Source organism: Garra rufa, chromosome 12 (genome assembly GCF_049309525.1).
Source record: "Garra rufa chromosome 12, GarRuf1.0, whole genome shotgun sequence".
Lineage (NCBI taxonomy): Eukaryota > Metazoa > Chordata > Actinopteri > Cypriniformes > Cyprinidae > Garra > Garra rufa.
The window spans coordinates 35,760,190-35,765,172 of record NC_133372.1 but is presented as its reverse complement, the minus strand read 5'-3'; positions in this window follow the sequence as shown (position 1 = coordinate 35,765,172).

Genomic DNA, 4,983 nt, shown 5'->3' with positions numbered 1-4,983 from the left:
TTTTTAACTCCACTGGTAATTACAGCAATTTGCTCTAATTATTCCCAACGACTTCTCGTTTTATTAGCAGGGTAAATAGTAGGTCAACTTTTAAACACCTTGGCAAACGGCGTGCTTAATTGCAGACAGTGTTTAATCGCTTGCCTCCGAGTTCTTCATAGTCTAAGCATCCACAGACAAGCGCATGTTTTTTTTTTTCTCTCTCTCCCTCTCCCTTTTCTCTTTGCGTTTTCCAGCCTCCCACTCTCCCTCCCCTCCGCTACTCTCTCAGCAGCTTGTTAAGAATGCACCCGGAGTCATTCTAGCATGTCATCATAGCTCATGCACTCCCCCAGGCTATTAAACACTGGTGTAAATAAGCCTGCTGAGGGGGGCGGCTCACCGAGCACTGCCGGCCGGGGGTTTACAGTGGTTAGGCAAAACAGAGGGTGGGAGAGGAAGAGAAATGAAGGAGATTGAGAGTGAAGGAGAGTAGGAGACAATGATAGGGTGTTGAGGAGAAAGTACATTAGCATTTCCTAAAGGAAATACCAGTGCTTGCAAGATAGCTGAAGAATAGAGTCGAGGTTTTAGGGCTCTTCGGTTTCAAGTCTTTGTTCTGCATAAATGAAAGCGGTGTCTTGTGTTCTATTGGCTGTGCATAGGAATCGTCACACAACAGCATCTTTGCAAAGTGAAGACAGCTTTAGGGTTAAAATGATGCAAGAATGAAAAGACCAATCACAAGTTAGTATGCAAATAACTGCAAGAATAACAACCAATCGTGATTTGTCATACGAATATTAGAAAGATTTCTGTCATCATTTACTCATCACATTCAGGGTTCAACGCTAAGGATTTTTTCTATTGGCCCGATCGGGCCAGTGGTTCAGATTTTTACTTGCCCTGCCAAAATTTTCACTGGCCCAACCAAAAAAAAATGTTAATAGTTATTTCTTTGCCACATTTTAAATAATGTGTCAAAAGCCAAATATAACTGTATATTTCCTTAAATACAATTGACAATTTTAAAAAATTATAAATGTGATGTAACTAAATTTATGCACAACAGTATGTCCAGGCTGATGGTCCCAGATCACCAGTTAACAATACATAAATGGAGGACTCCTATTAAAGGAATGTTGTTGCAAAGAAGAAAATTAAACAATATTAGTAAACAGAGTGTTATTAAGCAGAATTTATGTTAAAAGTTTTGTTTTTACGTTGGTCGTGCTTCGCGTCGTGACCGCATCACCACCTCGGGTGTGCATTATTTTCGAAGAATTCTACGGCCTGTCGTCAATTATTCCTTACATATAGACCTTTTTCCTGAGTAAACGATGAGCGCCGCCATTACGAATTCTAACGTCAGATTGAATGCTTTTCTGTTCCGGTTTCCATAGGAGCCCATTCAAATAGCGTCCATCTGTTTTTAATGTAGCTAACGTCCGCTGCTTCGTGTCATCTACACACTCATTAAAGTGAGGCACTGACAAATGACGGTCATTGCGACATTGCCAAGTGATGGCGCTATGGAGCCATGTGCTTTTTAAAAACATTTGAATAGGTTTAAGATTAGTTTATTAGCTCGGAATATACCCTAATTTGACTAGAAACAATGCAGACCGGAAATGCAAATCATTCTTTCAGTTGAGAGTCGGACTTACTTCCGTGTTCAGAAAAAACGTCTATTCATTTGATTCGTTCGAACGGATGGTTCATTCGAGAATAAAGCAACTGACTCTTTATGAATGGGAAATTGAATAATTTCACTAGATTAGTTTAAAAACGCACGTTCATTCATAAAAGAAACACCGCTGTGTTTGAATGGAGATGCGCAGCGGCTCAGGTGTGACTTGTTTCAGACTACTTTTGATGACGAAACAGAGCAAAATCAGGCATAGTGTTATAGTCAGACAATGTAAGTAACGTAATAATAACTTCTTGTTTATTTAACTGTTGTATTAAATCAATACCTCATTTACAAACTCCCACAACATTTATTAAAAGTTGTCACTCATCTTAGTTTGCGATATTACAAAGCCTATTATAATCAACGGCGCTCTCTATAACTTACTGCACAATCTGTCTCTTATTTACACTCTCTCCTTTGTTTATGAATAGATTCGTGAGAAATGTCTGTGATACATTACTCAACGTTGCAAAAACGTGTAGAAACCTTTGAAGCTCCCCTGAGCGCAAACACAAATATGCTGATGGGGTCAGTCGCACATGGTGCTCCTAAATATTTTTTTTCACAGTCGCACGTAGTAATTTTTAGTCGCAGATGCGAGTTAGAAACAGACGTTTTCTTTTTAATTTGATGTTGCCGCCATGTTGCCGTCTCTTCGCTGTACTGGTTGTTACCAGGTTACGGAAAAAAAACAGTGCTTGCAACATCCAATCAGATAAGAGGAACCGAAAAGCAATATGGTGTTCACGACATCACAGAGAACGTAGCATTTAAAGGCTTAAAAACACAAGCTGTTTCTCGATTCTAAGACTGTATTTGCACGAATTTGACAAACAGTTGCAGGCAAATTAAACTTTAGTGACAAGGCACGACAAGACGATCCTGTCTACTGTCCCGAGCGTCTTGCACGCTGGCCCCGGGCCATCGGGTAGTCCTTATTGTCGAGCCCTGCACAATTTTTTTCAGAACTCAGTGAGAGAACCTGATCAGCCTTGAATGAATCATTCAGGCCGATTTTGTAAACTGGATCTACCAATTCTCAGAAGAATAATAATCACTCAAAAGAACAACTTTTAAGAACCAGCTTGTTTTATCAATAAACACAAATTACAACTAAATTAATTGCATTCTAATAAAAAAAACTTGATTAAAAATTATTCCAGACACAGAGGCTTTTTAAACATTAAGCAAAATAAAAGTATTGATTAAATTAAATTAATTGAATTAAACTGAACAACCCATATGGTTTTAAGAAGAAAATATTTTCTAGTGGGCAAAAATATATACAATAATAATGTAATAACTGTTTTTTTAATAATAAACTATTAACAAGAGAGACAGATTAATCCAATTTGTGAACAAATAATTCAGTATGATTTAAATAAATTGTTAGTGGGCTAAAATATATACAATAATAATGTAATAACATTGAGTCCAATTTGTGAACAAATAATTCAGTATTGCTAGTAGACCAAGTAAATTAAGTTGATTAAATGAAATTAAACTGAATTAAACTGAACAACTAATATGGGTTTAAAAAAAAAAAAATTAATAAACTACTAGAGCCCAATTTGTAAACAAATAATTCTGTATGGTTTTGTGCACTGGATCAACCGATATATTGAAAAGAACTCAAGAAAACACTCACAAACTTTTCATGAACTCTCAAGGAGAACTAGGCCAAGTGTCAAGATTGTTCAGTGAATAACAAAAATGGTCTGTTCCTCATATAAAGTATTCATATAATTTCATAAGTCAGAAACTATAAGCACAAAACTGAAGACTGGAGTCTGTACTTTAAACCATTCAGGATGAGTTATGTGCAGAAGTTTAATAATCAGGGTGAAAGGTTAATAACAAACTCCTAACACAAATGTTTGAGGAATATCAATGTAGCACTCTCTTGCAAGCGCTCAAAAGGAAACAGTGAAAGAGACAATGAGGGGGCAGAGAGTTTGTGCTGTGTGTGTGTGTGAGAGAGAGAGAGAGCAGGCAGTTGGAGGATGTCATTACCACCCTTCCATTATCAGTACTGCAGTGGAGTGCTGGCTCTCAGCGCTCTGAGCTGGGAGAGGTGTCGGGTTACTCGTCCTCATTGTCACACTCGCGGTGGAAATATGGGGGATTAGGGACTGCTGCCGCCCCAGGAGTCAGGATACACGTACACACACACACACACACACACACACACACACACAAAGTTTGGAGCTCTCACTCGTACCACACGCAACCAGTTTAAGGTTGGGTTAGTCTCTCGCTATGGCGTCAACTTTGGCACAGGATGCATTATGCTGATGGTGAAATGTAAATGAATGCCTGCAACATTTCACTACACACACATGCAAGTTTATGCAAACTACTGATAAGCAGGGGTAATCGAGAACTCAAAATAGACAATGATTGTTCATGAAAACCTGTTACTGGAAGTTTAAAATAGTCCCTATTTAATATTGAGACAGGTTACGTTGCATTCTGGGTGGTACCTTGTGACCCAATTTACTGTATATGTTTGTTCAAAAAGTGTAAAACTCCACCTAGCTGTATATTACGCATTAGATGTCTTATGATTGTTTTTTTTGTTTTTTGTTTTTAATCAAAGCATGTTTATATTCAGACAAATTAAGTAGTGTTGGGGAATATTAGGACAAATGTTAAGAATAGAATACATTTAAAGTTGCTGAGCTTTCAGATGGACAGTGGCATAATCTACTGTACTAATCTGCATGTATTGCAATGTCAGCAGCGGCTTCAAAAGTGAGATTCTTTCAGAGGAAGACAAATCTCTTATGTAATGTGACCAGAACAGTCCATACCCTTATTTTAGGCTTTGTTCAGGCAGGCAGCAGAATTTGGGATGTTAAGCACCGGTAACGTCATGAAGTCTACAATACTTTTTGGAGTTGCGTCTGAAAACACTCCCTTTCTCGTTTCTTATATAACAAACCAGTGTTGTTTTAGTACTATTTATATTATATTAATTTTAATAGAATTTAAGTATATTTTGAAGTTTTAATATTTTCATTTTCTTATTTTAATTTTATTAATTTTGTTATATGCTTTTATCATTTTATATAATTCTATTTAGCTTAAATCTTTATTTTATTTTAGATTGTTTCAGTACTTCAACTTTAGGTTTTCCATCTAATGTCTATAATTTATTTTATTTCAGCTTTATTTAAATGACCAAACATTATTTTTAACAACACTGTGACAATAAACTGTTGAATTTATTATGTAGAGAATCCTGAAAGATTGATATCTCAATGTTTTTGCAAAGTGTGTTATCCTGCTGGTACTTTGACAGGTTTAGG